This window comes from Natator depressus, chromosome 1 (assembly GCF_965152275.1).
Source record: "Natator depressus isolate rNatDep1 chromosome 1, rNatDep2.hap1, whole genome shotgun sequence".
Classification (NCBI taxonomy): Eukaryota; Metazoa; Chordata; order Testudines; family Cheloniidae; genus Natator; species Natator depressus.
In genome coordinates, this window is record NC_134234.1 from 314,947,529 (window position 1) to 314,960,996 (window position 13,468).

The 13,468-nt window shown below is 42.5% G+C and overlaps 1 protein-coding gene across 6 annotated transcripts in view; it reads right to left on the reverse strand.

The window, feature by feature from the left end:
- The window catches only part of TAFA5 (TAFA chemokine like family member 5), a 712,037-nt gene that overhangs the window by 194,397 nt on the left and 504,172 nt on the right, over window positions 1–13,468 (reverse strand). The window lies entirely within an intron of this gene.

Consider the following 13,468-nt stretch of genomic DNA (forward strand, 5'->3'; position numbering starts at 1 on the left):
TGCCCAGTGACATTCCTGGTTTTCAGGAGCACATGATCTCCCTACATGTGGCTACTGAGGGACTCACTCTGATTTTTTGTCATCTCTCAGACAGTTCCCATTAAAGTCAATGGATGCTTATATGATGAGTATCCATGTAAAAATGAGTGAGAACCTCACTATTCAGCCCAATGGAACTACCGTGTAATGACCTCTCGCATGAGTAAGGACTCTGTAATCAGACCAAAACTTATAGGACTCAATCCTAAAAACCCTGTATTGACATGAGTAATATGGGACTTGAATGAGTAATGGATTCAAGAGCAGGCTAGTTCCAAACTCTAGTTTTTCTATATAATTCTTTTCCAGTTTTCCCAGGTGTGCCTTTAACTAGTACAGAAATATCTTTTATACCCAGTTACTGAAACAAACTCCACCTGTATTACAAAAGGACAAAGTAGACCAGATGACAAATGCCACGTTGTATCACTGAACTTGTATGAGGCCTTTAATCTGCTTTTTTGGAATCAAGTTGAGAAAATAAATGGTTATAAATTCACAATTAAAAATGATTCCATCTATAATGGAAAAATTAAATAGATTAAATTAACTGGACAAAATATAATATTTGGATTTACTGTATATGAAGAGGTTACCATACACACAACAATATTTCTGCTATGAGCATATGCCCATACTCCCATATTCACAACAGCTCCTTGGGTAAAAATCTCAGAAGATCCTAAGTGACATGGGACTAAAGTCCCATTTTCAAAAGTGACTTAGATATTTAGGGCCAGATTTGTATAGGTATTTAGGCACCTAAAGATGCACCTAGGCTCCAATTGATTTCAAGTCACTGAAGCACCCATAATCTTTATACTAAACAACTTTTTCGTAGAAGCAGCTTCTCACATTCTTTTCCGGGTCAGAATCCCAATAACACTCTTCTTATAAGCTTGACAATAAGCAATACACTAGTGCAATTGTATGCCATATTTACATCTATTGAGCACCAACAGTATGTGCATTAAGTAGTCCACTCCTTTTCTGTATTCTTGCACATAATAAAAATTGTATTTCCCACACAAGAGAAAGGTTCCTGACATTTACTATTGCAACAATCCTTTGATGAGAGAGCATGGTACAGTACATATTTCTACTGAGATCAAAATTGAGTGTTATGACCCCCTTTAGAGAAAACATCAGATTTATGTTCACACTTTTACTACTGATCAATATCCTGGGGCATGACTGCCATGTTGCATGCTGAGGCAGGCCATCCAGCACCCATACAAACCAGCAGACACAGATAAAATGACATAGTCAGAAATGCTAGCACTGTAAATCCCTGCTTGAAAATAGCAACTCTCTCCCTACATCACACTTTCTTTCCTTGCAATATATGTTACAGGCTCATCAACAAGACGTTTTTCAGATGCCTCCCCTTGTAGCTGCAATCCTACAGGTTTTTTTAAGGTTGTTCGTTCTCTGCCTAACATAGCGTTTCTACAGCAGTCTGTCAGAACCATTTATTGGCAGTGAGATTTCCCTCACTAAATCAAAGCTGCCACTGAAAAATGCACCAAAAGCTGTAAAAAGATTCTGCATGAAAGAAGTCATATTAGCTTCCATTTCTAGCCTCCTGCTGGAAATCACTATACTGTAGTTTTCTATCAGCTGGTCTGTTAACAAATAATCATTTAAAGGGACAATTCTTTTTTAAAAAAATCACACTTCTGCCTGAACACTTTTTACCTATTGTTACAAGGAACACTTAAGATTATTAAACCGAAAAAGATTTGAAGACATATTTTATTCTAGATTTTCAGAGTTTATTTTTGATATTTGACAGTGCTTTCTCTACAGTCAGTGTCATTGTATAATCAGTCAGTCACTTCCTAGTTTTGTTTGTGTGGGTCTTTTATATGACAAGAATGGAATGGGAAACATTATGAAAAGGAGAAACTATGTTCGTAAACCTGAAAAACTGGCAGGAGACTTCAAGTAGAAGTGTCATACTGTACACTACTTTTAATTGCTTTTTGGACTTTACTAGATGTCTTTTTACATAGTATGATCTGGGGTTAAATTCTCATTCAGGAAAATCTCCCCTTGGTTTCAATGGTAGTGTATGCTGAGTGAGAATTGGAATGAAAGAACTACAGGCCGATCGCCTTGCTGTCCATGCCAGGATAGGTGTTTGCGCATGTTCTGCTGGTGTGTTTGGAGCCCCTGCTACATCGGAAGTGTTGCCTCCAACAGTCAGGATTTATGAGGAACAGGTCCACGTGTGGCGGGGCGGTCCCCCCACTCCGGTTCAGAAAGGGTTCAAAGCCAGCCCTTGGAGGGGGCTGAGGCTGACAGCCAATTAGGAAGAGGCAGGAGGCAGCCAATCAGGGCTTGCCTAGCTGGTATAAAAGAGAGCAGATCAGAAGGGGTAGTCAGTCTCTCTCCAACCTTGGAGAGAGATAGACCTGACTACCTGAAAGTGAAAAGGGTACCTTGGACAGTGCAGTGCAGTGCAGTGCAGTGCAGGGGAAGGGCAGGGGAAGGGCAGGGGAAGGGCAGGAGGAACTGGGGGAGCTCCAGCCTGGCAAACCCCCAGGCAGAGGCCTTGCTGTCAGGGCCAGAGGAAGTACTAGGGCTGTGGGGAGGCAGCCAGGGAAGAAAGAGGCAGCAGGTCCAACCCCCTGGCCAATGATGAGTGGCTATTTCAGACTGCAATTCACCTCTGGGGGAAGGGGCTAGATGAAGACTGGCAGCAGGTGAGGTGGGATTAGGGGATTAGGGGTTCCCTAGGGAGGGGAGGACCCCGGAGTGTGGGGGTACTGCCACGGGCACTCCCCAGGAGAAGGGCCACCACAGGCTGGTGAGGGACACGGGGTCAGAAGTATGATAAGTGGTGGAGATTGACCAGGAAACAGGTACCTGTTAGGGAGACATCGGCCAGCAGGAGGTGCTTTGAGGCTGGGATAAGCTAATTCCTGGATGACCAGCAGGAGGCGCCACAGCAGTGAGTGCATGCCTTGCTACACCATGTTAGATGCCATTTTGGCCCCCTGCTTGTGGCTGGAGGTACATCACAAGTTCAAGAAGCCCCTGCACATGGTGTATGTCAGTCTTAAGGCTGCATTTGATTCAGTTGTCGGAGTCATAGTATGGAAGGCCTTAAAGGGCACAAGTGTCCCAACCACTCTGCTGGACTTCGTTAGCGAACTGCATAATGGAACCATTGCCCTTGTACATCTTGGGAAACAGATGTTGGCACCTTTTACATCAGTATCTGGTGTCAGGGAGGGCTGTGTCTTGGCCCCAGCATTCTTTTGTCAGGCAGCGCATTTCATAATGTAGCATTCCGTCAGATCCATAGGCATTAAGATTGGTGATCTCTCACTCTCAGACCTTGACTATGCAGATGACATTGTTCTTCTAATACAGAGTAGTGACAGGTTTTACAAGGCACTCCAGCAAATGGGGGAAGAGTCAGCTTAGGCTGACCTCCATGTTTCATGGTCAAAGACAAAGCTGCAAAATCTAGGATCAGGTCCACCCATGACCCCAATCTCTTTGAATAATGAAACTATCAAAGCAGACTCCAGCTTTTGCTATTTGGGTTCTATACTCACCAGTTCCTCCAACTCTCACATGGAGGTTCTCCACCGGATTGGCATCACAGCATCTGCCATAGGTCATTTACAACGAATATGGAATCCTTGTTTTGGCATGGCAACCAAGTTCAGGACCTATTCAGTCTGTATCCTCTCTGTACTGCTGTACAATAACTCCTCTCTTCACGCTGTAGTTATGTTACTGAAAAATGCAACTTTAAGTGAAACGATGTTACGTGAATCCAATTTCCCCATAATAATTAATTTAAATAGTGGGGGTTAGGTTCCAGGGAATTTTTTTTCACCAGACAAAAGACTATATATATATATATATATATATATATATATATATATATATATATATATATATATATATATACAGTAACTCCCCACTTAACATCCTCTTGCTTAATGTTGTTTCAATCTTACGTCCCTGCTCAATTACAGAACATGCTCCATTTAACGTTGTGCAATGCTTTGCTATAACGTCGTTTGGCTGCCTGCTTTGTCCACAGCTGGCAGCCCCCCTACACCCCTCCCCCAGAGCCTCCTGCCCACCGGCAGACCTCGCGGATCAGCGCCCTCCCACTCCTCCCCCGCCTCCTGCCTGTGGCAATCAGCTGTCTTGAGGCATTCAGGAGGGAGGGGGGAGAAGCGAGGACGTGGAGTGCAGGCTCCCCCTCCCTTCCCTGCCTCTTGAATGCCGCAAGCTGATTGCCATGGGCAGAAGGCAGGGGAGGGAGGGGGGAGGCTGCGCACTGTGTCCTCGCTCTTCCCCACTCCCCTCTGCCCCCTGAATGTTGCAAGCCAGCTGATTGCTGTGGGCAAGAGGGAGGGGGGAGGAACGAGGATGCAGCACACAGCCTCCTCCCTCCCTCCCCTGCCTCCTGCCCGCAGCAATCAGCTCGCTTGTGGTGTTAGCTTGCAGGAGGCAGGGGAGGGAGGGGGAGCCTGTGCGCTGTGTCCTCGCTCCTCTCCCCTCCCTCCTGAATGCCACAAGCCAGCTGATTGCCGCGGGCAGGAGGCAGGGGAGGGAGGGGAGAGGAGTGAGGATGCGGCATGTAAAGGGGGAGGAGGGGGGAAGAAGAGGCGGGTTAAGGGTGGGGGTTTGGGGGAAAAGGGGAGAGTGGGTGGGCCAAGGGTTGAGTCCCCCGCCGCTGGTGCTTGCAGAGCAGGGGAAGCTGCTGCTGCACAATGTGCTTCTCCTAGCCTACAGCACCTTCAGCCTCCTTGCCTGCCTCATTGTCTCCAGTGCCAGTGGGCTGTGCCTGTGTGGGATAAGGTGGGGGCACCTCCCAACTATAGTACCGTATTGTACTGTATGGCAAAAAAAAATTCCCTGGAACCTAACCCCTGCCCATTTACATTCATTCTTATGGGGAAATTGGATTCGCCTAAAATCATTTCAGTTAAAGTCGTATTTTTCAGGAACATAACTGCAACGTTAAGTGTGGAGTTACTGTATATATATATATATACATATATATATACACACACACACACACACACAGAGTATAAGTTTTAAACAAACAACTTAATACTGGTACACAGTGATGATGACTGTGAAGCTTGGTTGAGGTGGTGACATCAGAGGGTGGGATATTCCCAGGGAATGCGTTACTGCTAAATGATGACTTAGCACTCAGCTGAGCCCTCAAGAGTTAACACACTGTTGTTAATGTAGCCTCACACTCTACAAGGCAGCAGGAATGGAGGAAGGGGAGACAGCATGGCAGAGAGAGAAAAGACACACATACCGTGTCTGTGAGAGAGAGAGAGATGCGTATTGCTCCTTTAAGTACACTGACCCCACTCTAAGTACACTGCCTTTTAAAGTTAATCAGCAGGCTGAGACGGCAGCTGCTGCCAGGAAGCTCCCTCTGTCCTGACCCCTGTCATGTGTCCCCCACCCTGCTCTGTGGAAGATGGGGTAAGTGGTGTGCAGGAGCAAGAAGGAGGGGGACACCCTGACATTAGCCCCCCTCTTCTCCCTCCCCCGCACAGCAAACAGGAGTCTCCGAGGAGCAGCTCCAAGGCAGAGGGCAAGAGCAGCACATGGCAGTGGAGGGAGGGACAGCTGAACTGCTGGCAATTGATAGCCTGCTGGGCAGCTGCCGCAAAGGGAACTTAGGGGAATGGGGATCTGATAGGGGGGCTGCCAGTCCACCCTGGTTCCAAGCCCCCACCAGCTAGCTGCAATGGGCTGCTCTTCCTGCAGGCAGTGGACAAAGCAGGCGGCTGCCAAACGATGTTATAAGGGAGCATTGCACAACTTTAAATGAGCATGTTCCCAAACTGATCAGCAACGTAACAATGAAACAACATTAACTGGGACGACTTTGCGAGGAGTTGCTGTAAAGTTGTGAAACATGGACACTATGCTGCTCTCAGATTGGGCAAAGATGGAGGCTTTCTACAGAAAATGCCAACGTTGTATATTGGGCATAAAGTGGAACGATTTCATTTGTAATGCAGATGTTTATGGTCATTCCGGTCGACAGAACACTGGGGCCATTGTCCGCAGACGGCATCTTATGCTTTTTGGAGATGTCACGAGAATGCCAGAAGACGTTCCAGCAAATGCTGTTCTCCGGGTGGACTGTAACATCTGGGATAAAAATCCACCAACTGGGGTGTGGGAGAAGCCCAGAGACAGACCCTTATTATGTGGGTGCATCAAGTATGTTCCAACATCAAACTCTCGGCCCATCGAGCCCTTGCAGCCACTCAAGAACGGACCAAATCGCTACGGCTGACTGTTCATCTTAACGTTGAAGAAGAAAAAGAATAGGGTCCAGTTTCTTTTAAACACACAATGTAGCAGATGTTGCAAGTTCTTTGTGACATCGGAGGAATGTAGGTATTTTTACACTATCTGGCTATTTAACACTGATTCTCTACATGGTAGAATCTGGTAGATCCTTGAGTTTATTAAGATCAAAGTCCCCTAAGGTATGTGTGACACAGAGGCCCACTGACAGGTTTCAGAGTAGCAGCCGTGTTAGTCTGTATCCGCAAAAAGAAAAGGAGTACTTGTGGCACCTTAGACATTAACAAATTTATTTCAGCATAAGCTTTCGTGAGCTACAGCTCACTTCATCAGATGCATGCAGTGGAAAATACAGTGGGGAGATTTTATATACACAGAGAACATGAAACAATGGGTGTTACCATACACACTGTAATGAGAGTGATCAGGTGAGGTGAGCTATTACCAGCAGGAGCGGGTGGGGAAAAAAACAAACAAACAAAAAAAACCTTTTGTATTGATAATCAAGGTGGGCCATTTCCAGCAGTTGACAAGAACGTGTGAGGAACAGTAGGGGGGAAATAAACATGGGGAAATAGTTTTACTTTGTGTAATGACACATCCACTCCCAGTCTTTATTCAAGCCTAAGTTAATTGTGTCCAGTTTGCAAATTAATTCCGATTCAGCAGTCTCTCATTGGAGTCTGTTTTTGAAGTTTTTTTGTTGAAAAATTGCCACTTTTAGGTCTGTAATCGAGTGACCAAAGAGATTGAAGTGTTCTCCGACTGGTTTTTGAATGCTATAATTCTTGACTTCTGATTTGTGTCCATTTATTCTTTTACGTAGAGACTGTCCGGTTTGGCTAATGTACATGGCAGAGGGGCATTGCTGGCACATGATGGCTATATCACATTGGTAGATGTGCAGGTGAACGAGCCTCTGATAGTGTGGCTGATGTGATTCGGCCCTATGATGGTGTCCCCTGCATAGATATGTGGACAGAGTTGGCAACAGGCTTTGTTGCAAGGATAGGTTCCTGGGTTAGTGTTTTTGTTGTGTGGTGTGTGGTTGCTGGTGAGTATTTGCTTCAGGTGGGGGGGGCTATCTGTAAGCAAGGACTGGCCTGTCTCCCAAGATCCGTGAGAGTGATGGGTCGTCCTTCAGGATAAGTTGTAGATCCTTGATGATGCGTTGGAGAGGTTTTAGTTGGGGGCTGAAGGTGATGGCTAGTGGCCTTCTGTTATTTTCTTTGTTGGACCTGTCCTGTAGTAGGTAACTTCTGGGTACTCATCTGGCTCTATCAATCTGTTTCTTCACTTCAGCAGGTGGGTATTGTAGTTGTAAGAACGCTTGATAGAGATCTTGTAGGTGTTTGTCTCTGTCTGAGGGGCTGGAGCAAATGCGGTTGTATCGTAGAGCTTGGCTGTAGACAATGGATCATGTGGCATGGTCTGGATGAAAGCTGGAGGCATGTAGATAAGCATAGCGGTCAGTAGGTCAGAGGCCCACTGGTGGTTCACTACTCTGTATCAGCAAATTGTCAGGCCTGACACTCACACTGCCTAACATACTGTTGATAATGATATATACCCAAAAGGTGGCATATAACGTATCTCTGAAAAACTAATAACTCACTGATCGTTAATATTCTTGTCTGATGCATGTATGGGGTGTGTAAAAGAGTTATAAATATGTGCTAGAATCATGTTCTTAAAATGTATTTAGCAAGCAATGCATAAGCACATTCCACCTTATAGAAAGGACTGTGTATTTGTTTGTCTGACGAGCCTTATCACCAGGCAGAAACAATGAAGGTACATTTACATATAAGGTAAACAAAGCTAACGCATGAGAGAGAAGACCCTAGTGGGAGAGAGAAACTTTAAGTGAGCTATAGCTCATGAAAGCTTATGCTCAAATAAATTGGTTAGTCTCTAAGGTGCCACTAGTACTCCTTTTCTTTTTGCGAATACAGACTAACACGGCTGCTACTCTGAAACTTAGAAGAATAGATTTCAAAGGTTTATTGGGCTATAAAGACGGGGCTCTGAACCTCAAATGACAAGCAATTGAATCAACTTATTGTATACAATATTATTGTATTATAAAAGTGTATTGAATAAGGTCTTTTATGAAAACCTATGACACACTGGTAATTAATATTGGGAAATGTATTCATTAACACCATATGAGGAATTATGGATACTGACTGATATTATAACAGCTTTAAAGTCTGTGACAGGCATGAGAGGCATGAGAGAAGTCTGTGACAGGCATTTCTCCCAGGCATGAGAGAAGTCAGCTATCTACCTATTTCCAATGCAAATTAAGCAGTATGGAATCAAAGCAATGGAAGCTCCATTTACACGCAAATCAGCAGGGGGATGGGAACTCCAAAGAAATGGAAGAACAGAAAGAACCCTTCTTGGATTCTGAAACAGAGACAATGAACTTTGGGGTGATATAAGAGGAGCAAAAAGACATTTGAATTATCTATCACTTGGGGGATTCAAGGGGCCAGAGCTCTTGAAATCAGGCTGTTGGATCCTTCAACCTAGGGGGCTGAAGTGTCTGGGAACTGAATGTATGTGAGAAACCTGCTTCAGCAAAGGTTGTAACTTGCTAAAGTTTAAGTTTTAGTCTTAGATGAGTATTTGTACTTTGTTTGTTACCCTTTCTATCTTTATTCCTTATACTTGGTATCACTTAAACCTCTGATTTTTGTTTAATAAACTTGTTTTATCTTTACTATAAACCAGTCCAGTGCTGTGGTTGAAATAAGAACAAATTCCAGTTAAATTAATGAGTGGTAGTATGTCTCTTTAAAGGAGCAACAAATTTAACAATTTCTGCGAGTGTTCCAGGAAAGGCTGGACACTGCAAAGAGCTGTCTCTGTAGAACTCAGGAGTTGGGGTTCACTATTTATTATCTGCAAGGCAGGGTTTGGACTGGCAGAGTCCTGAAGAGTTTGCTGGCATGGCAGACAAGCAGGTATATCAGGGAGTTTTCATGCAGCTTAGCAGTAGCAAAACTCTCACAGGCTGATGCTAAAAGTGGTAACACAGTAACTGACAATTCTGGGAACCTCAGCAGATTGTCACATTGGCAGATGATCTGGGGAAAATTCAGGACTGGGAGGGAATTGGGGTCACTCTGCAAAAAGTAACTGGGTGGGGGAAGCCCCGATGTGACCTGCATGCTTGTTGGTATCAGGGCCTTGAGCCACAGCAATGCAGCATTAAAGACACCCAGAGTTTCAGGGCAGGGGGTGACCCAACCCCTTACTGGTCAGGGTTGAACCCCAGAGCGTCACAGTATGTCTACACATTTTGGAGCAAGACTCCCATATTCAGGCTAACAGGGCTCATGCTACAGCTCCAAAAATAGCTGTATACACAGCACTTTGAAGCTGTGGCTCCAGCTGGAGCTCAGGTTCTGAAGCTTAAGGAGGAAGGGGAATTGGCTTTAGAGCCCAAGCTTCAGTTTGAGCTGCAATTTCAAAGCACTGGCTATACAGATGTATTTACAACTCTAGCATGAGCCCCACTAGCCTGAGTCTGTCACCCCAGGGTGGGAGGCTCTCTCCAAAATGCTGCGTCGACGTACCCTTAAAGGCTTAGAATCATTAATATCCATGATCTCCGGAACAAGTAGTTAAACTTTCTCACCCCTGTGCTTTGACCCAATAAAAAAATGTAGAGAGCTCCTGTTTTGAAGATGTATTGTGGGAACTATTTTTAGGATTTCTTGAACAGAAAGATCAAAATGGTGGCAAACACATTATAGACATACTAATTACAGTGCAAATTATGAAGCTCAGATGTTTTGGACCTGGATTTATTATTTGGGTCCAACTTTAATGCCTTTTAGAAGTGTCTGTATCAATACAGTAATTAGTGCAATTTGGGGGAATAAGAAACGTCACACACTATGCACTGTGTTCTACTCTCAACTCTCACAAGAAACTCGCGCTGATGTAACTGAATTCCCCACGCAGCATGTAGCTTTACTGCACATGTGGAAATTTCTCCCCGTGAAGTTCTTATGGCTCATTGTTCTTCTCAAGCAGGGCAACTAGCCTGTAGTTCTCTGCCCAATAAGCACATACTAGCACTGCCAGATGAATGATATCCCAACCAAAACAGCTGAACAATGACAGCACCTTTTAATGCTTTTGAGTCTATTCTAGGAAGGGGGAAAAAAATCATGCAAGAACAAAAATTCTCAGAAAACTAAAACAAACTCTATGAAGACATGTCTTGTGTGAATACTAGCCCAGAGAAAATAACCTTGCAGGAATACTGTTGAAACAACACTTGGTATATCATCAGGTAGTTCCTTCTAAGAAATGTCTCTGGTTTCCCAACAGCTGACCTGCTCTTTTCATGAGTCAGTTTATCAAGTTAAATGTGGGTATTATTGGCATGCAGTCAGGTTGGGTACTTCAATCCGCGTAATTACTAGAAATATGGACAGTTTCATTTTATCCATCTTGTATATAAAAACCATAATTTGGACCTTTAAAGCCTTATCTAAGTATGTTCAGCAGCCAAATAATTTCCTTTTGTTTAGGAGCTGCATGATTGACTTATTCTTAATAAGTGCAAAAATTGCTGTAGGCGAACAACAATACTAAGCTTGTAGTGCACAGAAGTGAGCTAAAATACAGATGTCATCCCTCAACTCTTCCTGTACAATTTGTACATTGTAGAGATAGTAAAGTGATTCCTTAAGCATATTTTCTAGCTTATTATTCATCACACTTTCATGTGACACTTTAAAATGCTCTTTTATACCTGGATTGTAGGAATAGGGTATTAGCAGCTTTGGCCTACTGCAAATAATTGAAAAGCTGGTACTTAAAAGTGGTCACCATTAAAGAGTCTTCATTTGCCAATAGTTATAGCCCAATTCTGTACCCTCCATATGAAAGAACTATGGTGCACGATCATGTTTCAAAATGTTGGCAAATGTTGACCTTTTAATGGTAACTACTCTGGACAGTAAGAAACATACATTTTAGGACTCTATCCGTAGTCTCTTTATATATACAGTAATGCTAATAGTGTTAAAATAGGTGAGAAGTATTTAATCAGGAGTTAAACATTAAGCATCAAAGGGCCTGATCCTGAAAACATTCCTTCACATAATATTTAAAATCGTGTAGCTCTATTAATTTCAGTGGTGCAACTCTGGTTTTACACTGCCACACGTGAGATTAGAATCAGGTCCCGAGAATCTAACTACTGAAGCACTCCCAGCATTAGATATTTGACAATAGCAGCACTTAGTATTGTTTTTCACTTTTAAAATGAATAACACCACTGATGTGCCCTGGTGGAACATGGCACCAAAGGGATACAATATATGTGGCTTTAGACTGAAATTTTGCATCCAGGGTGCAGCCTCAAGTGAGCTCAGAATATTCTCTCATTATATAGTATACAATAAATAACATGTGTGTTCTCCAGCAACAGATGTGTCCTAATGACACTTCATATTGTGCAGTATGTTAAGTATGCTTACTGTCTGACAGCCAGCATATTTTGTTAAAACAGGGATGTATCTATCATTTCTGGGGCAGAGTTAAGAGTTAGACAGTTAAAATTATTAAATCCAGTGCCTTTTCACCACTGAAAACAGTCTTGCATCTGAAGGCATCAACGAGATGCATTGATTTCTATATTGTTGTACATAAGCTGGATTTGCACTAATAGTATAGTACTGATTATACCTTCAAGCAAGATTTACTTTCTTGTAGAAGATCATCCCTCTTTATTTACTGAGTTAAGCACTTCATGGGCATTGCTTTGTCTAGCATAAAATAAAATGGCTTGTATTTAAAAAGTCAGTTGGTGAATGAACAGTTATGTAAGTCTTCATTTATTTCAATTATTTGCCATTTATGTATTTAAAATGATTCTATGAAATACTGCCTTAAGGAAAATTGAGACTAATATTCTACAATTACTGTAAATAACCCTTGGGAATGTAATGGCAATGTTTTCTACGACTGCATGATTCCAGATTACTGCCAGAACAAATGTGAATTTGGTCAATACAATTTTTATATTTTATTTCAGCCTAAAAGGTAAATCCATGTTTTTAAAGTCCTCAATGCTCTGATACTGTAATATAGATATATAATAATTTATTTACTACAGAAGAAATTAACACATTCATGCTGCTTATACAGTAAAGAATGACAACATCAAAAGAACACACAGACATAGAAATATGAGCTTCAGGAAGAAAGACAAAAATAATTATACAGTATTTCCAATTGTCAAATGTGAGAACAATGATATTATATCACATCCTCATATATGGCTATTACTTGTAGATGATATGGATATCCCAGCTTTTTTTAAACCAGGACTTCTGGACATGTTTTAGCAGCACTTTTTGGCATGACAAGAATACTGTGTTTTTGTTTTAAATGCTCCATTATAATATCATATTATCATCGATATAATAAATTGCCTGTAAACAGTAGATATCATGTTTACATTCCAAATACAGTTAAGGTCAGTTAAGGAAGACTCACTGAGCAAAGATAAAAGATTTTATAGCACTTAGAAAAATTGGTTGTTAAAGAGTACGTTTGACTCAACCTTAAATGTAGTGGTGCTATAACCCCACTATTATGTTTCTACATTACCTTACGTCTGTTCACTGGGGGCAGGAACACTGGGAAGTCAGGAGGTGGGAGGGCGGCGGGGAAAGGGGAAGGGAAATCACATTAGGAGCAAGGACCATGCATAAGAATCTGGACAAAATTACTTCAAACTATAATGAAGATGGTATAAGTTCATTCATCTAATTTAATTCATTTAGTGAGGAACAAATCCTGAGGAGTTTACTGTTTTTACTTAGACCTTATGTAGGACAGTTCTCATGGATTTCAAAGCATGAGTTAAATTAAGTAAAACACATTTGGATTTGACTTAGAATAATTTATAATAGAAATCAGCTTTTTGTCAGAGAAGTCCATTTGTAGGAGGAATTTCTTTCTGTCTGTCTATCTGAACATCTTAGTCTCTTTGTAGTGGGATACTCTACAATGACTAAGTAGAATGCTAATTCTGTTGCTCACGGTGCTTGCTTCATTTGGCAACTTTTTTAAA